This window comes from Rattus norvegicus, chromosome 4 (genome assembly GCF_021556685.1).
Source record: "Rattus norvegicus strain SHRSP/BbbUtx chromosome 4, alternate assembly SHRSP_T2T, whole genome shotgun sequence".
In the NCBI taxonomy this organism is placed as follows: domain Eukaryota; kingdom Metazoa; phylum Chordata; class Mammalia; order Rodentia; family Muridae; genus Rattus; species Rattus norvegicus.
Window position 1 is genome coordinate 64,861,906 of NC_141537.1, and position 22,444 is coordinate 64,884,349.

General features: G+C 44.6%; 1 long non-coding RNA gene and 1 pseudogene across 1 annotated transcript; both read left to right on the forward strand.

Annotated features, from left to right (window-relative positions):
• Window positions 1–4,019: 4,019 nt before the first annotated feature.
• LOC147994800 (uncharacterized) lies at window positions 4,020–10,165 on the forward strand. Its single transcript, XR_015686467.1, has 3 exons — window positions 4,020–4,241; window positions 6,309–6,435; window positions 9,811–10,165. It is a non-coding gene; the product is annotated as an uncharacterized LOC147994800 (long non-coding RNA).
• Window positions 10,166–13,240: 3,075 nt separating this feature from the next.
• Supt4h1-ps2 (SPT4 homolog, DSIF elongation factor subunit, pseudogene 2) lies at window positions 13,241–14,318 on the forward strand (annotated as a pseudogene).
• The last annotated feature ends 8,126 nt before the right edge of the window (window positions 14,319–22,444 follow it).

A 22,444-nucleotide genomic window follows, 5' to 3' on the forward strand; every position in this document is an offset into this window, starting at 1 on the left:
CTATTGATGACCATGCTCACCCCTGTCCGAATCTGTTCACACTGTTCTCCCCTCTGCCATGCCATCCTCCTCCAGTTCTGCTCAAGCATTGTTCGGGGATTTCCAAACTTTGCTGCACATCAGGACTACTCTGGGGCCTTAAAAAAGAAAATCTCCAACATATAGACTGCCCCCTACACCGGTGACATCAGAACATCTTCCAGGGTCATGCAGCATGTTTCATAGCCTTGGGAATTCAGTGTACAGCCAAGCAGACAGTGACTTGGTCTTCTGTATCATACTGAGGCTTCTCCAACACTGATGTGTACACGGCACAGAACTCAGCAGGGCCCTGCATCACTAGTACCTCTAGGTGGTGCTGATGCTGCTTGCTCTGGGAATATGAATATATACATATACATATACATATACATATACATATACATATACATATACATATACATATACATATATATGTATATGTATGTGTGTGTGTGTGTGTGTGTGTGTGTGTGTGTGTGTGTGTATCCATTTGGGCAGAGGTGATTCCTCATTGGAGGTTTCCTCTTCCTAGTGTTGCTAAGTTGACAACTAAAACTGACTATCACAATCACTGGGAAAAAAAAAAACCTGATCAGAAAAGGTTTGTGAGCAAGATAGCCTCACTGATACAGGGGTTAAACAATCATTCTTTTTTGTTGTTTTTAATTTTTGTCTTTTATTGAAAATAGATTTTTTCTCACATATTTTTTCTCTCTCTATTCCTCCCCACATCCTGTTGCATCTGAATTCACCCCCCTATGATAAAATAAGGTAAAATAAAGGTAGAATAGAAGTCGTGGTTCACACCTTTAATCCTACCACTTCGGAGGCAGAGACAGGGGGATCGCTGTGAGCTCTGGCCAGCTATAAAGCTAGATCCAGGAAAGCCGGGGTTGTTTTAAAACCCTGCTTCAAAAAAACCCAAGCAAACAAGCAAGCAAATAAATAAATAATAAGCCAGAAGCAAACAGATTGGAATTGGGCAGAAGGAAAAATAAACAGGATGGAAATAGGCCCAGAGAAGGCACAAGAGTTAGATACAAACTCAGAAATCCTCTTGTCCTCACCATCAGGAATCCTATAAAATCACTAAACTGGATGCCATAATACATACACAAAAGACCTGTAGGGTAAAAAAAAAGGGAAGAAAAATATAAATAAAATGAAAATAAAAACACATTAAAATAAAACTTCAAAAGGAAAAGAAAGGGAAAGAGAATCCCTGAAATCTTGTATTACTGGACAGGAACTTCGAAGATGCCGTTGAGTTCCTTTTCTGTGGCCATCTGCCGGGCACAGAGCCCACCCTTAAGAGCGGAGTGGTGGTACATATTTTGATTTGTTTTATTTTATGCTCCTGTGTATGGATGTGCATGATGCCTGTGGGTATGCGGTGCTCATGGAGGCCAGAAGAGGGCACCAGATGCCCTGGAACTGGAGTTAGAAGCTTGTGAGCTGCCGTGTGGGTGCTGGGAACCGGGTCCCACATTCTCTGAGGGAACAAGGTGTGTCTCCAGCCTACAGTTCAGTTTTAATCCAGCTCTGAAGAGGTGGGTCTAGAAGGATCTCTTCCACTCACCAGGCCAGTGGCCTAGTAGAATTGGTAGGTCCAGGTAAAAGTGAGAGGCTTTGTCTCCAAAATTAAGATTGAGAGCAACAGAAGAAGGCACTTGAGGTTGACCCCTGACCTTAACACACACCTACAAACATGTGCGCCCACACACATGAACACAAATACCTATACACATGAGCATTCACACAAACACACACTGTATCAATCAGTCAGTCAGTCAGTCCGCTATCAAACAGTCACACACAGTATCAACCAATCATTCAATCAGTAATCAATAAATCACTAAGCAAGTTTAAAAAACAGGTAAGAGGTGGTTGCAAACATGGCAGACAGAGGTACAGGCAGCTAAGTCCTGGGAGCCAGCAGTGAGAGACCAAAGCTACTCCATCGTGGGGACTGCCTTCACCTTAAAAGAAAAAAGAGCCTGAGAACTTGATGGGCAGCTGAACCCAGGCTGCACCCAAGCACCAGGAAGGACCCCATGGCTTGCCCCAGAGTTACTCCCTGACTGCTTTTTAGCAACGGTCAAGCAAAGGTTAGTCTGACTGTTTTGAGATGTACCTTCAGAACGGTTGTGATTGTTCACGGTTTTGCTTCAGAGCTCCCTCCTGTCAGCTTACAACAGTCATACAATTAGATGCTTGCCAGGCTGAAATCTCTTGCTTGCTTGCTATTTCCTATAAAGTCTTGTGCCATTGAGAGCCCGGGGATTTACCCTCCCATTCTACTGTGTCGGAGACAGTGGTGCTGCCCAGGCTCGAGTTGGATAAGGACCCTACTACGATTACATGGAGGTTGGCTCCTGGTGGTCTTTTGGGGTTCATGAACACTTCCTGGCACAACAGCAGGGCAACCTGATATTTGGAAGAAGAGAAAAGATGCCACAGTACCCTAATCTCTCAAAGGAGGCACGAGATTGACGAGTTTGGGGCTGGGGAGGAGTAGGCGTTCTTTTGTTTCATGACCTTTGAGGTGTGGGATATTTTTGGGAGATCTTGGGCTTTGACATTTTGGAAAACTTGGGCTCTGTTGCTCTCTCCCTCCACATTCGGGCTGGAGGAGTGCTTTTGGTTTTGGAAAAGCCTGTGATTTCAGCGGCAAGGTATAATTTTAAGCAAAGGTCTCTCTTCCTTAACTAGGTCACAACAGCCTGAGAGCAGGGATCTCTTTTTAATTCCCACACAGCGAGGAGAACAGGAGAACATGCAAGGGTTTGCTTATTTGAACAAATTGCAAGGTGGATACATTTTGTACATTTTGCTGTGGATAATTGTTAGGCGGCTGTTTTCTTGGCTCTTCCACGGTCACTATCAGACTCTGACAGGCCTTTCAAGGACACTGGCCACAATCTCGCAAAGCTGGCCACTGTTGCATGCCTAACACCTAGGGCATTCTATGTAAAAGGAATATAATCCCGAGATCGCCAAGGTCAGGAGAAAGGGATGCTGACGGGGTTTTTGCTGGTGGTGCTTTTGCTTTGCAGACAAGGTCTGGTATAGCTGCAGGCTGAGTTCAAATATGCTGCATAGACAGGATACCTTTGAACTTTGTATTTCTTGCCCCTACCTCCCAAGGGCTCGGATCTCAGGCACCAATATGCCTGCTTTGCGCAATGCTGGGAATTGAACCCAGGGCCTTGTGCTGCCAGCCAGGCACTCTGCCCATGGAACTACACCCCAGCTTGCCTCTGTATTCTTAAAAGAGATCCACATTATATGGCCCCTGAAGCTTTCTGCTAGGAGGCCAAGATTCAATCCATGACCTCTGCTAGCACCAGCTGATGCAGTCTATGAAATGAATTTCTGCTCACTCCCTTTGAGCCGGAAGAGACTGGCAATAATTCTAATTATTTTGTAGAATTGGCAATTGCCCTTTCTTAGATGTTCAATTAAGGAAAATGGCTTAGACCACGGACAATATCTAAGGTACTTGTCAGTTCCCTGGGTCACTGGATCTGCTCCCCAGTAACACTTGGGGCACTCTAAGAGATGCATGATCCTTCAAGGGCTATGTCATTGGAAAGCCCCTCTGAGGTTAACCTGATGGGCAGCTGGAGGGACTGACAGGTAAAGCTGGGTTCTGTGTACCCGTCGGTTCATCTCAGGACATATTGTCACACTGTGCCAGGCTGGCACCTAGGTACCCACAGGGAGGTGACCGTGTTAGCGGAAACACACTTAGTGTGTAACTTTTTAATTCACACTTCACAATTGCCATTTCCCCACTTTCTCTTGATAATAAAGTATAGGCTTTCTGAATTTCTTTTTTATACTCTGAGGATTGCTAAAATGCTTAGTCAAGGTTAGTAAACATATCCAAGAATTCAAAGAAGCAATTCTAGGTTAAATTCTTGGCAAGGAGTGACAACTTGGTTATTAATTAACTTATACCCACAGAGTGGTTGATGAGATGTCTCTGGTGGACCAGAAGAAGTGAGAGACACCTATGGCAGGAGTGAGTCCGCGACGTAAGAAAGGCAGGGCAGGAAAGTTATTATGCCTTAATAGTAGTTCTTAAATAGAACCAGGATAAGGCAATGGAAATCCAATGTGTTCACCTCGCAGATACTCTCTGTGTCCCCACACAGAGAAGGAGGCGTGAGGATGTTTCAGATGTGACAAGGGACACCGTGTTTATGACCCAGGAGGTAAGCATAGTTTGATCTAACGAGATGGCAAAGGAAGAGACTGGTCTTTGACTCAGGTAATGTGAAATCGCTGGGTTTCAAGCAGGCACCGAGGAACAAGTACTGGGGGAATGAAAGCAGGCACAAGGACCCTTGGAAGGATGTTGTCTCAACTCCCAGTAGGAATCCCACAAAGACACTAAGAGCTTCGGGAGCAGAGGCTAAGCTGTGTTAGCTAAGAGTGTATGGTAGAGGTCTCTAGGGAAGCAGACCAGGGTATGTGGCTATACACGCCCTGAGAGATTTATTGTGAGGAGTCAACTTACTTGCTATGGAGGCAGAGAGGTACCACAGCCCATCAGCGGCACACTGTAAAGCCCAACGACCAGAGAACTAGATGTTGAGAATACTAGGCCATGTAGAGGGGTGTATGGCTCAAACATCAATGCAGGAAGCCAAAGAGGGCAGATTCCTCCTGCCCCCTACCCCTCTTGAACTTACTCAGGCTTATTGGGCTTGATGACAGCCACCTACTCTGGGAAAGGGTGATTTACTCTACTGAGTCCACAGATCCAAATGCTAATCTCACCTGGAAACACTTTCATTCACAAATCTAGAAATAGCAGGTGATCTGGGTACCTCTGGCAATGTCAAGTCGGCACAGAAAATTAACGGTGACAGATCAGCCGTTGAGCTGCAGCTTGGGGTTGGTAGAAGTGATGGATTTGGATTGGAGATACTGAGCTTGGGAGGTCTTGTGGGCTATTCCAGTGGGATGGTCTAGTGTTTGCTTGTACTTGGAGTTTTCCATCGATTATCCTTTGTAGGACTGGATTTGTGGGAAGATATTGTGTAAATTTGGTTTTGTCATGGAATATCTTGGTTTCTCTGTCTATGTTAATTGAGAGTTTTGCTGGGTATAGTAGCCTGGGGTGGCATTTGTGTTCTCTTAGGGTCTGTATGACATCTGCCCAGGATCACCTGGCTTTCATAGTCTCTGGCGAGAAGTCTGGTGTAATTCTTATAGTTCTGACTTTATTTGTCACTTGGCATTTTTTTTCCCATACGGATTTTAATATTCTTTCTTTGTTTTGTGCATTTGGTGTTTTGATTGTTATGTAATGGGAGGAATTTCTATTTGGAGTTCTGTAGACTTCTTGTATGTTTGTGGGCATTTCTTTCTTTAGGTTAGGGAAGTTTTCTTCTATAATTTTGTTGAAGATATTTATTGCCTCTTTAAGTTGGGAGTCTTTGCTCTCTTATATACCCATCATCGTTAGGTTTGGTCTTCTCATTGTGTCTTGTATTTTCTGGATGTCTTGGGTTAGAAGCTTTTTGCATTTTGCATTTTTTGACTGCTGTGTCATGTTTTCTATGGTATCTTCTGAACCTGAGATTCTCTCTTCTATCTCTTGTATCCTGTTGGTGATGCTTGCATCTATGACTCCTGATCTCTTTCCTAGGTTTTCTATCTCCAGGATTGTCTCCCTTTGTGATTTCTTTATTATTTCTATTTTGATTTATAGATCCTGGATGGCTTTGTTCAATTCCTTTGCCTGTTTGGTTGTGTTTTCCTGTAATTCTTTAAGGGATTTCTGTGTTTCCTCTATAAGGACTTCTTCTTGTTTACCTGTGTTCTCCTGTATTTCTTTTTTTTTTTCTTTTTTCTTTTTTTTTCGGAGCTGGGGACCGAACCCAGGGCCTTGCGCTCGCTAGGCAAGTGCTCTACCGCTGAGCTAAATCCCCAACCCCTCTCCTGTATTTCTTTAAGAGTGTTACATCCTTCTTAAAGTCCTCTGTCATGAGCATGAGATGTGATTTTAAATCCAAATCTTGCTTTTCCTGTGTGTTGGGATAGCCAGTATTTGGTTGGTGGGAGAACTGGGTTTTGATGATGCCAAGTAGTCTTGGTTTCTGTTGCTTAGGTTCTTGTGCTTGCCTTTTGTCATCTGGTTATCTCTGGTGTTAGTTGGTCTGGCTGACTCTGACTGGAACTCGTCCCTCCTGTGGGCCTGTGAGACTGTGATCTTAGGAGTCACATTAGCATTGCTAATCTTAGCATTGCTGGGAGACCATCTCTCTCCGCAGGTTTTTGGTCCGGAGGGCTGTGGGACAGCCTTAGCTCTGGGTGCAGATGGAGACCAGAAGGATCCTGTCCCAGGCTGCTCCATGATTCCTGTGCCCTGTGCACTCCTGTTGGGTCCCTCTTTGGACAGTAAGTGGAACAAAAGTAGGATCTCACCTGTGGGCTTAGGAGTGAGAGAACTCCTGGGAGACCAGCTCTCTCTGGGCAGGTTTTGGGTCCAGAAGGCTGTCTCATACTTGGAATAAAGACATAGATTGGGGAATCATAAGACAATATATGGTAGATGATGAAGTATAGGGGTGGCTGGGGTTACCATGCTGGTTATGGGGATTTAAAATTGTCATGAGGTGAAGCTCCCTGAAGAGAAGTGTATTGGGGATGGGCTAGGGAAGAGGAACTCTGGAGAGAAGCTGGAAAGAAAGCCCAAGATGTGGGCTCAACTATGACAATACATAGTCAACCAGAGCCAAAGGAAGTGGTGACTTAAAATGAGCCAGCCATCAGGATTTCCAAATGTTGGAGAGAATTACTACATCAACTTTAACAGCATCATTAGGACGTTAGATTTAATCACAAGAAATCTTTGGTTTTTACTTACAGGGATTAATTTTTTTCTACCAATAGATTCCTCCTAAGTATGTTCTTACCTCTACCAGGCTGTTCTTGGCTTGAAGCTGATGTGCTTGCAGGGAACCATACAGGAAATAGTAACTGGATGAGGCTACCCCAGACAAGGACAAGAGCTGTTAGCAGCAGGATATGCCAGAGGGCGAGGAGAGAGAACATTACTTAAGACTTGGCTAGACCAGGAAGGCCTCCTGAGGAGGTGGCCTCTGATCTGAGTCTTCATCATAAGGAAAATATTTGCATAAAGATTCAGCAGTCAAATGTTTTAGAAGTTACTGATGGTTGCCCTCTGAACCGGGAGTTTCTGGGTTCCTGGTATCTTGTTCAAAGAATCAAAGGAGTTTGAAGAAACAGGGAAGCAGCAAAGGGCTTTTACTCAGAAGCAAAGTGAATGCATGGAGTAGGTATGAAACAAAGGAGTAGTGGACTTAAACAAAACTGCTCAGAATTCCTCTCTTACCTGTGCAGCTTCCCATTAAGCATCCTGAAGAAGGCAGAGTTGGTTGTAGGGGCAGCTTGTAAGTGAGCTTCTGCTGATAAACTATTGGCAGATAGAATCTTGGGCCTCTGTTCAGGCACACACAGTTATTAATTAGCTAATTCACCATTTTTATTTTTGAGACAGGTTTTCTCTGTATAGCCCTAGAATCTTGAACTTTCTATGCAGGCATAGTTATCTGTCTGTCTGTCTATCTATCTATCTATCTATCTATCTATCTATCTATCTATCTATCTATCTATCTATCTAAAGATAGGGTTTCTCTGTGTAGACCCAGCTAGCCTCAAACTCAGAGATCTGCCTGCCTCTGCCTCTGCCTCCTGAGTACTGGGATTAAAGTCATGTACCACCGCCACCACCCAGTTTCGGCATGCATCTTTAATGTAATAATTAAAAAATTAATGTATACAAAGTGTTTTCGTGGTGCCCATGGAGGGCAGGTGAGGGTATCAGATCCCCTGGAACTGGATGGAATTACATTGGTTGTGGGTGCTGGGAATCTAAGCCACAAATCCTAAGTGTTTTGCAAGAGCAGCTAGTGCTCTTAACTACTGAGCCATCTCTCTAGCCCCGTGATCCACAATTTTAGTTACACATATGCTTAGTCATGCGTAGATCTAAGATAGTAAATAGGAACTTCCTCTCAAAAATTCACTCCCGCTCCCTGTTCATCTAAAGCTGGTTCTGATTGGCTCTTCTACTTCCAGCGTGTTTGACTTTGAACTACCTGCAAGTGGGTAGTTGCTAGGGAGCTCTTAGGGCAGAATGACCAGCTGCTTTGCTTAGATTGATGTAGGTGGAGGTCATTGGTTGCTAAGCTATTCTTGCAAACTACATGCCTCGAGGGGGAAGCTCTTACGCCAAAGTCCTAACTGAGTGGTTTTTGTTCAGTGTGACTTTGTTCCCCAGTGGATATCTGGCATTATTGTAAGGCTCTTTTTACGTAAGAGTCTGGTTCATAGGCTTGAACCCAGGGCTTGTGCGTGTTATACAAGCGCTTGTCTACTGAGCTGCACTCCCAGACCATGAGACATTTTCTATTCTTATAGCTAGAGAGGTCCTACTGGCATTCAAGGAGTGGAGGGCAGGGATTCTGTTCATCATTTTACGGTGAGCAGGCCAGTCCACACTTCAAGGAATTATCCTGCTCAAATGCCAAGTGTGAGAATCCAGGCCTAAATTAGGAACAAGCTTGGCCCACTTAAGGACTAGAAATGAGGTCAGTGCCTGGCAACTGGTCTCCGAAGGAATTCGTGATGGAACATGAGTCAGAGAGGTGGGTGGGCCCAGCTGACAGCCCTTCTAGGACTTGATGAGGGCTTGAAGCTATCAGGGGGTTTAAGGAGGGAGGTGGTTTGCTATGATCGACATCCTAGAATGACACTCTATTCTCTGGACAGGGATGGCTGTGGGATGGAACAGAGAACCTGCTGCTGTTGTCATCTGAGAAGGACAGTGTCCCGGGAAGGGGGACAGTAGGAGTGGGATGTAAGCGAGCTTGGGTGCTGATGGCACTTGTGTGGTGGGCTGGGGTGAAGCTGAGGACAAGTAAAGACTCGAGCATTACTTCCAAGGATTCGGTTTGAGTAAGAGAGTGAGAGAGGATTTAATTCATGGTAATGGAATGACTGGGTTTAGAGAAGGTACAGAATATGAATTTCTCTCTCTCTCTCTCTCTCTCTCTCTCTCTCTCTCTCTCTCTCTCTCACACACACACACACACACACACACACACACACACACACACACAGAGTATATAACCCTAGCTAACCTGGAGCTTGCTATACAGACCAGGCTGGCCTGGAACCATCCACCCAGATCTGTCTGCCTCTGTCTCCTGGATACAGGGATTGAAGACTGAGCCACCATGCCAGGCAGTGAAGGGTATACTAGGAGCATCCTTTAAGGGCTAGAAAGATGGCTCAGTGGGTAAGGATATTTGTTACCAGATCAGATGACTTGATCTTGATTCTTAGAACCCACATGATGGAAGGAGAGAACCAGCTTCCCCAACCTGTTCTGACCTTCCCATGCGTGAGATGGCACTTAGGTAATGAGAGTTCAGCTTCTGTCATGGTAATCACTGTGCAGTTTGATGTAATTGCAAATGACCTAGCTGCTCAATAATACAAGATTAGCTAAGTAAGTTATGGGACCAGTGTAAAGGAATAATGTGTAAATACGTTCACTAAGGTGGAGATACGGTCACAGTGATTCCATGAGAAAATGGTTGTGAGCCGGTATGGAGAATCTGGTTCCATGGGATGTCGATTTCACTCTTGCTACGAAAACCAATACAGCACGAAGCAACAAGTAAAGTGGAGAAGAGAAGTTTTAAAACCGGTAGAAGAAAATCTGGATGATTTTTATAACCACAGGTGCCGAGAGCCTGACGGTATGATCCATAAGGAAGACCATGAAGAAATCATGAAGTCAGTTGAGCAACGAGAAAGTTTAATCTCTCACAGAAGAAAAAAAAAACCTTATAAAGAAGGCTAGAAGGACGGCTTGGAGTAATAACTCGTGATGAACACCACAGAGGAATACTCTAAATGGTTTTAATTTAGCTTCAAGATTCATTTATTTTATTCCACATACGTGTGTCTTAATGTATGTATGCCACGTGTGTGCTCTTAAATAAATTAATAAATCTATACATAAGGCCAATAGTCTAGCAGAGAAATAAGCTAGACAGAATAGGGAAGTATGGCTATCCATATGTGAGAAGTTCTTCTTAAAGATGTATTTATTTTTATCATATGTGTATGTGTTTTGCCTGCATGTGTGTGTATGTGCACCACACGTATGCCTGGTACTCACAAGGTCAGAAGAGGGTGTCAGATGCCCTGGACCTGGAGTTACTGGTGTTTGTGAGTTGTCATGGGGTTGCTAGGAACTGAACCAACATCCTTTGCAAGAACATCAAATGCTTTTAAACACTGGGCCATCTCTCCAGCCCCCAAAATTTCATATTCTTGATTATGAAGAAAATTCTGGCTGAGCCTGGAGGTGCACACCTTTAATTCTAGCACAAGGGATGATAGTTCAAGGCAAGCTCAGGCAACCTGGTGAGCTCCTGTCTCAGAGAGAGAGAGAGAGAGAGAGAGAGAGAGAGAGAGAGAGAGAGAGAGAGAGAGAGAGAGAAACAATGAGAAGATCAAGGGCTAGAAATGTAGTTTGGAGCACTTACCCGGCATATACAAGGTCCCCAGCTCAACTCCTAACAACCCACAAAACAGCAAATCTATACCATCCATTGGAGACGATGAGGGTGAATTAGTACAATTTTTCTAAAGCCTCATTGGGTTCCACAAGAATGTAACTATGTGTGTTCTTGGACCAAGAAAGCTTACTTTCAGCTTTTCACCTTTATGAATAATTAGAGAACTGTGCAGACTCAAGATTTTCAAAGCCTCATTGTTGGGAAATATAGAAATATTGAAATAACCCAAATGTTTCTCAGTGGGAGATGCTTGACTCAGCTGTGAGCTGTAACACGTGATAAACAAAAGCAGCTGTTGTAAGGCTTGAGGCGGATCCGAAGGTTCCGATTTGGAAATTGTTTATAATATTGACAAGTTAAAAAGGCAGAATGTTGTAAAACAGTCTATCTTGTTTCCTAAAAACAACCAAATGCAATGTGTATTGGTGTATGGATAGGTATGGTATGTCAATAGAGAAAAGATTGCAAACCTCATACAAAAGTTGCCACTGTTCTCTTCTAGGAGAGCTAGTTCCTTTAAAAAAAAAACCTTTCTATTGTAGTCATTATTTTTAAAAATGTAAGTTTTAATGTTTTTTGAGAATTTCATAATGCATTTTACATCATTTCTATCTTCCCCTTAGTCTGCCAACTCTCTGTTCCCTGTCCTCCAAACTCTAGCAAACAAACACACACACACACACACACACACACACACACACACACACACACTCACACACAGAAGTGTTGCTTGTATCTACATGTCTGTGTCTTGGGCTGACAACTTGGGGTTGAATAATGTATCAGAGGCTTGTCCCTGGAGCAAATGATTCTCTCTCGGCAATTGACTGTATCTCTTCATCTAGAAATGGGGCTGTGGGACATTTCCCCTGTTTACATCGGCATCTTGACTAGTGTGGTCATTATGAAGGCCTGGTCTTGGGAACCATATTGTTGACATTTCATGGGAGGTCTTCTCTGTCACGTTGAGGAGACACTGTCTAGCAGAAGGCATCTTGGTCTTCTGGTTCTTACACTCTTTCGTCCCCTCTCTCCTTCAGTGATCCATGAGTCTTATGTGTAGGGACTGTGTGGAATAAGCATCAGTTAGGGATGGGCACCCCACACTCGAAGTGGTGGCTCTCTGAAGCAGTCACCTGTCTGCTGGGGAGAATAAAACCAGCTTTGATGAGGGTGGGAGCTACATTACCAGGCAGGATTAATGCACAGGCCAAATGACTGGAGCGAGGCCTGAACGTGTTGGGGATAAAATGGATGGGTGGGGATCTCTAGATTCATCATTTTTACCTACTGATGTTTCTAAGTGTGTGGAGTAATGTACATTTTGTGTACACATCTTGGCAATGGTGCATTTAAGATAATTATGAAGGAAATGTTTTCCTCATATCATAATCATGCTGTATGATTCCCTCCATTATCCTTTCCTATCCTTTTTTGTTGTTGAGGCAGAGTCTCATGTACCCCAGGCTAGCCTCAAACTCTGTGTAGCTAAGGATGACCCTGGACTTCTTTTTAAAAATGTTTTGTGGGTTTGGTGTGTGTGTGTGTGTGTGTGTGTGTCTGTGTGTCTGTGTGTCTGTGTGTGTGTGTGTGTGTGACTCAGCAACAGCAGAAGGTGTGAGACGTTTTGATTTATATAAGCCATGAAACATAAACAAAACATCTGGGGAAGGGACTGGTGGGACAGGGATGGGTAAGAGCGGAGCAGGTGTACAGGAGGAGGAACAGCTCCTAATGCTATGTAGCACAGAGGGGTCACCATGCTTGACAATAATCAATCAAATATTTCCAAATAGATAGCAGAGTCTGTTCCCAACATAGCAAAATGATAAATACGGAGGTAATAGATATACCAATTACCTTGGCCAGATCGTCACATGCTGTATAGAGGTATTGGACACCACATGTGCCCCGTAAAAATGTATAATTACCGTGTCAATTACGATCTTAACAAGTATATTAAACACACAACAAAACAGGGGAGAAAAGAATGCAGCTGTGGCCTATAATGTCTGGTAAGTTCACTGTGCAGACTAATTAAAACCTCTAGTAAGGAAGTACTAGGTGAGGAATAGACCTGTGTAAACAAACCATTTTTATCTCCTATAATTATATATTTTTGGCAGTCATTGTGCATGCTAAGCAAGGTTTACCACTGAGCCACATCCCTAGTTCTGTTGTTGTTGTTGTTGTTTCATTTTTGTTTTTGTTTTTGTTTTTTGAGATAGGGCCTTGCTATGTAGCCCAGATTATTTTGGTTTTTTGTCTTGCCTTCTAACTTCTGGGATTATAAACCTACATCACTGTGCTCGGTGTGTGCGTGTGCGTGTGCGTGTGCGTGTGCGTGTGCGCGTGCGCGTGCGTGTGCGTGTGCGTGTGCGACTTACAATGCACTTCTGACAGTATGTATACAAATCTGTATACAGTAGTCAACTCCGAGAGATACCTAACAGGTGTATTAGTTGCTGTTCTGTTGCTGGGGCAAAGCACCACGACCCAAGGCAGCCCAAGGCAACTTGTAGAAGGAAAGGTTTATTTGGGCTTACAGTTCTTAAGGGTTTAGGAATCCATGGTGGCAGGACGGTGGCAGGCATGGTGGCATGAATAGAAGCCAAGACCTCACATTTTGAACCACAAGCAGGAAGCCGAGAGGGTAAACTACTAGTGGTTCAAGTCTTTCAACACCCCAAGTCCAACTCCAATACCGTACTTCCTCCAAACAAAGCCACACTTCCTTATCCTCCTCAAACAGCACTACCCATCACCCTCGGAACCAAGTATTCAAATCCCTGAGCTTATGGGGGGGGGGGGGTCTCGTTCAAACCCCAACAACTGGTGAACAAATACCGAGAACAAGAGACTGGAGTCAGCCCTAAAGAGGGTATTAAATCCCACCCCAAAGCTCAGGGAACAACAAGGAAGAAGAGGCAAAAAGAGTGTAAGAGCCGGGCATTCTGGGTAATGGTCTGTTTACTTCCTGCGGCTGTGGAGCCAGTATTATCGTAGCGGTGGGAATGGCCCTGGAGACGGTGCGGAAGGACCTGCGGCATCTGCGAGCTTGTTTGCTGTGCTCGTTAGTCAAGACTATAGACTAGTTTGAATGTGACCGGTGTGACAATTGCGATGCATACCTACAAGTGAAGGGCAATAGAGAGATGGTATATGACTGCACCAGCTCTTCATTTGATGGAAATCATCGCGATGAGTGCTGGGTCTCCAAGTGGCAACGCGTCTGTAACTTTAAGCCAGGTGTATGTGCTGGGTCAGTCACTGGTTGCCTGCCCCAAGGAATCGGGCGGGAGCTGAAAAGTCGAGGAGTGGCTTGCAAATCCAGAGGCTCAGCAATAAAGACCTAGCTAGGTGCAGGCCATAGTGTCTTGTTTTGTACTTCTGTACTTGTTTACTTGTAGAACTAAACAGATGGGACCCCAAAGACTCCCTGCCTTCCGTCTCAGGATCAGCAGACTCCCGTGAAGGCAGCACATCCGGCCTTAACTCACCTCACTTTCTCTGACCACTGGTGAAGTGGGAGTGTCTGGGTGGATTCTCAGAGGCTATATCAGGAGAGTAAGACGCTGATGTCCCACCTCTGTTCAGGGTTTTGCCTTTGTCCATGGGCAGGACTTTGATTCAAATGTCAATAAAATGAACCTTTGGAACATACTTAAAGGGTACTAAGGCCCATGCCTTGTGTTCTTTTTTCCTTTCACGATTGGGCCTCACTTTTCTGGTGAGCTCTGAGGCAGCTCAGCTGAGGTCCTCTCCCTGGCCTGCCTTTGAGGGGTACGGCTGTCTGCTGTGCTTGCTGCTGTATTATGGGAAGACCGATGTCCTGAGGCAATGGAACCAAGCTGACTGGAAGTCCAGTGTCCTGTCCTCTCTCCCTGGTGTACCTCCTTTGAAGGAATCCAAGGCTCCTTGGTGACTTTACCCTTGACCGTCTTTCATCTTTCACTTCCCTTTCTTCCTTTGTCTCTTTTCTTTGCTCTTTTGTACCTTTTCCAATTGATCTGGGTTTTTGACTTTCCGTGGAAAACAGGCCCTCCTCTGGCTAAGCAGGGAGCTGTGGGTAATGCCACATTGGCCAAAATGTATTGTTTTTATAATAAAACATTTACCCCATATATTCTCACTTTAAAAAAAAAAGAGAGAGAGCATGGAAGAACCAGAGGTCTGGAGGAATGTTGTGGCATGCTGTCTTGTGGAAATGTGGCTGTGGCCACACAGCCGCTGAGGTTACCTACGTAAGATTGACAGGAGATGAAGCCAGCCAAAATTCTGACACAGATGTTGGCATTAAGGGAGCTATTAGCAGTTGATAGTTGCTGGGGGAGGTAGAACCACTCCATTTTGAAAATGTAGGCATGGATAGGTCTCCCATGCTCCAGTGGAACCCCCTCCCCCCTGCCCCGTGCATATATGGTGCATATATGGTCAAAAGGTGCTTACAGCAGAGTCCTGAGAAGAATTTCCATTAGTGTCTTGGATACTCATTTGGCCGAGCATTTCAGCTGCAGCTCCTTTTATATCCAGTCATCCCTCATTAGTCCTTAAGCCTTACCCACCAGGACTGCCTAGAGCTTCTTACCACAGGGCCCACTCTTCCAGATAGCCGCTTCTGGGAATAAGAGTCTTACATTCGCTCCTCGGGCACGAGGCCTGCTTTCTGGACTCGACTCTACCCTGTGCCCATAGGCTGCTCTGAGTATCCTGGGCATGAGGTGGCTCCCAATCCTTCTAATCCCTCAATTTCAGCAGACATTTATGAATCTCTTCAAGCTACCCCCAATAAAGATTCCCCACTGGGTTGAGGTGAGGAAGACATCTGCTTGGTCCTCCAGGGTTCAGTGCTCAGTGTTTCTACTCCAAAACCTTCTTCTTGTTCTTATCTCTTTTGACCCTTTTGATACTTCAGTGAGGAGGTTTAAAAGTCAAAGACTGGGTCTTGGTCTGATGTTTGAAATGTAGTCGTTGGGATATGTTGGTTTCTTGTATCCCAACCTCTAATTTAACTTAAATTGCATGACACATACAAATGGTGATGGGTCAAAAGTAGTAATGAGGGGGAAGCTGATGAGGGAGAATTGTTTTAGAGAGAAGCAGAGGCTTCTCTTCCATTGAGATATGGGAGAATGTAGAAAGACCTTCTTACACTGAAGGAGGCAGGCTGGGATGGTTAGTTTAAAATTTTAATCAAAAATTTCTTTGACACCTTTATACATATGTTTAATGTTTTCAGATTTTGCTTGCTGCCCCTCCTTTGTCTTCCACCCCTGTCAGCCCCCTCCTCATTCTCTCTATAGGGTTACTGTATATGACTGTCCTCTGACACATCTTTGGGAGGTCAGCTATGCCTGCTTGCAAAAGATCATCCCAGTTAGGCTTGTTTATGTTTCCCCTTACAAATAGGAAGAGAGGGTCACAGAACCCCCACATGAGTATCCAGCTGCTATATGACACAATCCTCTGTGTACAGTGCTGCCTTAATTGCACATGGCCTTGAGGGGTATGCTAGAGTATACAGGCTTGGGGGGATAGGTGAGGGGTGCTCCATCTGTGGCTATAGGGAAGCCTTCATCCCTTCTGGTGTAGCCTTTTTGGGAAAGCATCCATGTTTCAGTATCCATTTGCCTATTATCTTAGTTAGGGTTTTACTGCTGTGCACAGACACCATGACCAAGGCAAGTCTTTTTTTTTTTTTTATTTTTTATTTTTTTTTATTATCTTGAGTATTTCTTATATACATTTCAAGTGTTATTCCCTTTCCCGGTTTCCGGACAGACATCACCCTCCCCCCTCCCCTTCCTTGTGGGTGTTCCCCTCCCAAACCTCCCCCCATTGCCACCCTCCCCGCATAGTCTAGTTCACTGGGGGTTCAGTCTTAGCAGGACCCAGGGCTTCCCCTTCCACTGGTGCTCTTACTAGGATATTCATTGCTACCTATGGGGACAGAGTCCAGGGTCAGTCCATGTATAGTCTTTAGGTAGTGGCTTAGTCCCTGGAAGCTCTGGTTGCTTGACATTGTTGTACTTTTGGGGTCTCGAGCACCTTCAAGCTCTTCCAGTTCTTTCTCTGATTCCTTCAACGGGGGACCTATTCTCAGTTCAGTGGTTTGCTGCTGGCATTCGCCTCTGTATTTGCTGTATTCTGGCTGTGTCTCTCAGGAGCGATCTACATCCGGCTCCTGTCGGTCTGCACTTCTTTGCTTCATCCATCTTGTCTAATTGGGTGGCTGTATATGTATGGGCCACCTGTGGGGCAGGCTCTGAATGGGTGTTCCTTCAGTCTCTGTTTTAATCTTTGCCTCTCCCTTCCCTGCCAAGGGTATTCTTTTTCCTCATTTAAAGAAGGAGTGAAGCATTCACATTTTGATCATCCGTCTTGAGTTTCCTTTGTTCTAGGGATCTAGGGTAATTCAAGCATTTGGGCTAATAGCCACTTATCAATGAGTGCATACCATGTATGTCTTTCTGTGAGTGGGTTAGCTCACTCAGGATGATATTTTCCAGTTCCAACCATTTGCCTACGAATTTCATAAACTCGTTGTTTTTGATAGCTGAGTAATATTCCATTGTGTAGATGTACCACATTTTCTGTATCCATTCCTCTGTTGAAGGGCATCTGGGTTCTTTCCAGTTTCTGGCTATTATAAATAAGGCTGCGATGAACATAGTGGAGCACGTGTCTCTTTTATATGTTGAGGCATCTTTTGGGTATATGCCCAAGAGAGGTATGGCTGGATCCTCAGGCAGTTCAATGTCCAATTTTCTGAGGAACCTCCAGACTGATTTCCAGAATGGTTTTACCAGTCTGCAATCCCACCAACAATGGAGGAGTGTTCCTCTTTCTCCACATCCTCGCCAGCATCTGCTGTCACCTGAGTTTTTGATCTTAGCCATTCTCACTGGTGTGAGGTGAAATCTCAGGGTTGTTTTGATTTGCATTTCCCTTATGACTAAAGATGTTGAACATTTCTTTAGGTGTTTCTCAGCCATTCGGCATTCCTCAGCTGTGAATTCTTTGTTCAGCTCTGAACCCCATTTTTTAATAGGGTTATTTGTTTCCCTGCGGTCTAACTTCTTGAGTTCTTTGTATATTTTGGATATAAGGCCTCTATCTGTTATAGGATTGGTAAAGATCTTTTCCCAATCTGTTGGTTGTCGTTTTGTCCTAACCACAGTGTCCTTTGCCAAGGCAAGTCTTATAAAGACAATATTTAAATGGGGCTTCCAGGTTCCGAGGTTCAGTCCATTATCATCAAGGTGGGAGCATGGCAGCATCCAGGCAGGCACGATGCAGGAGGAGCTGAGAGTTCTACATCTTCATCTGAAGGCTGCTAGTGGGAGACTGATTTCCAGGCAGCAAGGATGAGGGTCTTAAAGCCCACACCCATAGTGACACACTTACTTCAACAAAGCTGCACTCCAACAGGGCCACACCTTCTAATAGTGTCACTCCTTGGACTGAGCGTATAGAAATCATAATATTCCACTTTCTGGCCTCCATAGGCTTGTTCAAACATATGATTCTATAGGGGCCGCACCTAAACAGCATAATGCAAAATACATTTAGTCCAACTTCAAAAGTTCCCATAGTCATATTAGCCCAAATGATCGAATTACCCTAGATGCACAGAACACATGAAACTCAAGGATGACCAAAATGTGAATGCTTCACTCCTTCTTTAAAAGGGGAACAAGAATACCCTTGGCAGGGAAGAGAGAGGCAAAGATTAAAACAGACACAGAAGGAACACCCATTCAGAGCCTGCCCCACATGTGGCCCATCCATATACAGCCACCAAACTAGATAAGATGGATGAAGCAAAGAAGTGCAGGCCGACAGGAACTGGATGTAGATCGCTCCTGAGAGACACAGCCAGAATACAGCAAATACAGAGGCGAATGCCAGCAGCAAACCACTGAACTGAGAACGGGACCCCCATTGAAGGAATCAGAGAAAGGACTGGAAGAGCTTGAAGGGGCTTGAGACCCTATATAAACAACAATGCCAAGCAACCAGAGCTTCCAGGGACTAAGCCACTACCTAAAGACTATACATGGACTGACCCTGGACTCTGACCTCATAGGTAGCAATGAATATCCTAGTAAGAGCACCAGTGGAAGGGGAAGCCCTGGGTCCTGCCAAGGCTGAACCCTCAGTGAATGTGATTATTGGGGGAAAGGCGGTAATGGGGGGGAGGATGGGGAGGGGAACACCCATATAGAATGGGAGGGGGAGGTGTTAGAGGGATGTTGGCCCGGAAACCGGGAAAGGGAATAACAATTGAAATGTAAATAAGAAATACCCAAGTTAACAAAGATGGAGGAAAAAAAAATAAATCCATTTGGTTCATAAAAAAAGTTCCCATAGTCTATAGCAGTCTAAACAATGTTAAAAGCCCAAAGTTCAAAGTCTCTTCTGAGATTCATCCAATCACTTAACTCCAAACCCATGCATCTTCATGTCTGATGTCAAAGTGGCCTTTAGGTTTCCAACTCATTTTCTCATCTTTGTTGACCGCAATAAACGTCATTCTCTTGGGCTGGTTTCACTTCCATGTTAGCAACATTCTTCACGAGATATCCTATGGCTCTGGCATCTCAAAAATCTTGTGGGTTTCCAAGGCAACTTCAATGTTACAGCTTCTTGTTTCAATGTCTAGGATCCACACATGATCTTCTGGGCTCCTCCAAAGGTCCGGCGTCACTTCTCCAGCTCTGCCCTCTGTAGCACTCTAACCTCAGGTGGATCTACTCTACTGCTGCTGCTGTCCATGGTGATCATTCCATGGTCCTGGCATCTCCCATATGCTGGGGTCTTCCTTTGCAACTAGACTTCACCAATAACCTCTCATAGGTTCTCTTCATGGTGCCAAGCCTCAACTCCTTTGCATGACCCCTTCAGTCCTGGGCCATCAACTGCAACTGAGGCTGCACCTTTACCAATGACCTTCCATGGTCTCTCACACTGCCAAGCCTCAGCTGCTCTTGAGTGCTGATGTTACAGGTGTGTACAACCATAGCTGGTATGACAGAAATCATAACTATTTTTACAAATAGACTCCAGAGTCTGAGATACAAAAGTCTCGGGCACACACAAGAACTCATCTGAATTCCATGACAGAAAATGAAAGGAGACATCAAGGAGAAATTGTAATGAGAACTTCAGTGACCCGCAGGTTCCAGGCACTGGTGGCAATAAAAGGTGAAGCCTCTTGGGCTTCTTCGTCTTCGACTCTCTGACATGTTCAGACCTGTTCAGACTGGTCTGCAGTTGGTGGAACTGTCTGGGAAGGATTAGGAGGTGTGGTCTTGTTGGATGAGGTGTATCACTGGGAATGGACTTGAGGTTTTAAAAGGCCACACCATGCCCAGTTAGCTCTTTCTTTCTCAGATGATTAGATGTAAGCTCTCAGTTACTGTTCCAGTGCTATGCTTCTTTGACACGATGGTCTTGGATTCAACGTCTGAAACTAAAAGCAACCCCTCAATTAGATGCTTTCTTTTATGTTTGCCTTGATTGTGGTATCACTTCATAGCAGTAAACAAGTTACTCAGACTTCCGAGTTTCTCGATTTTGATTTAGAAGTGTATTTCTTTTATTGAAGATGGTCTCCTTAAATTGTTTCTCAAACCTGTCAGCATTTTTTCATAGGGCTAAGTTAAATTAACTATGCGGACACAGAGAAGCCATTTTGAATGTATGGGGGGAAGGAAAAACATAATGGCTTTTTCTTCAGCGCTCCCAATCCTTCCCTTGTCACATTGGAGAGACAGGTGGGACGAGTCCCCAGAGTCATGGCACTTGGTGTATACACAGTCTGACTATGCTTTTCTCTGGGAGCATCAAAATCTTCCATTTGATAAGAGATTGTTTTCCAGCGAGTTTTCAAAGACTCGCCCTGCCTAAGGGTGAGCCTCTAAACGTCCTGGGAATAAAGGAATTAAACAGATTTCCTTGGTAAGACCAAAGGCTTTTCAAACGGCAGCGTGGTTGACGTCTCCTGTGATGATTACTGCCTGGGTTCGTTGAGCAGGGATGCTTTTGAAGTCGGCTTGCTCGAGTGTGAATCTTAATGTTGTGAAAACCCTTAAACATCCACAAAGGCAACTGTTTACTGCCATCATCACCTCAAACACCTGCTGACTGATACTTGATTATGTGTTCGGGGCCTGTGATTGAGAGCCTCGCACCTGGCTGATTAGGATGTTTGCGAGGGTTTCGGAATGCAATTTCACCACTTAGCAAGACGTCCCGAGCTGGAGCGCATTCGGTGGCTTGGTGGCCTCCAAACTCTTACTGCTGTTTTTTAAAAAAAAAATTGTCACATAATAGTAGATTGTTTCTATTAAAGAGAAATGAACTTAAAGGCTCTTATGCTTTGGTGTGGAGCCATCTTTAAGGACCGTTTTCAAACCGCTCTATAAGAAGCTTCATGGAGAGTATCCGTCCGAGGCCATGAGATCAATCCCTGATGCAGGGCCACATGAGAAACATTGCGAATGAGCCCTTTAGGCTGAGAACGCTATTTTAAGAGACAATATTTCCAAATGGACTCTGAGGTGACGCGGGTAGCTTTCTGGGTGGAGGGTTCTAAGTACCAGTCTGCACTGAGAGCTCAGACTGTTTCTGTTTTAGAGAGTGCTCTCCTGCGTAAGACCTTGTGTCATGGTTGCGTGGGTGGTGAGCCCCTGTGTCCAAGATGTCTGCAAGATAGACACCTATAGATGATTGTAAACCCTCTCCATTTACAAATGAGGAAACCGATGCAGAAAAATGAAAGAGAGTAGACAAAAGACTTAATCTAGACAGGAATGGAGCTAGTTCTTGCTTGTTGCTCTTGATCTCGAGTCCCTAAGGACGTAAGATTTTGGGGCACCTTCCATTGCCCACTCTATCTGTTACTCCAACCAGGAGGATGACATATTTGGACTTTGGTCAGGAACTCTTTGGCTTCTGGTTGAGTTTTAGCCAGTAGGAATCCCTAGTGGAAGATGGGGAAGAGGACCTGATTGGCTCACCCGAGGGTACTACATTCGATTGGGGTAGAAGTGAAGCTCATAGTGTAACCAACTGTGGTAGTCCTTTTCCAGAGAACCAGAGCCAACATGCGATAAATATAATTCTCTCTATATGCACGTATCTCATATCTGTCTGTCTGCCTGTCTGTTATCTATCTATCATTAATAATCGGCTTACTCAGTTGCAGAGGTCAAGAAGGGCCCACATATGCCATGTATCAGCTGGAGACCCAGGGCATTCAGTGGCATATTAGAGTTCTTGTCTAAAAACCTGAGAACCAGGGAATCAATGGCATAAATTCAGGTCTAAGTACAGAAAAGAATAGACATCATAGCTGAAACCAGCATGCAGGAAGGAAAATTCCTTATTTTTCTACCTCTTGTAAGTGATGTCCACCCACATAGGAGGGTAACCAATCTACTGTGTCCACAAAACTGAATGCTGTTCTTATCTAGAAGCATTCTCAGAGACATCCTGAGTATGATGCTTTATCTGGGCCCTTTGGGCCTGGCTAAGTTGTTATACAACATTGACCATCCTAGCTACCCCTTGCCGTTTGGCACCCGTCTATTTAAGCTGTAGTTAACCTCTGAATAAGGACTAATCTGTCATCATTCCCACTGCCCTGTACATTACTGCAGAAGAGGTGAAGTGTTTGCATGATGTATACTCTTTTCCTCGTGCTCCGTAATATAAACACTATAGCGTAAAATTATCGCTGCTTGATCTTACATGGTAAGAGAATGAGAGATAAGAAATATCTA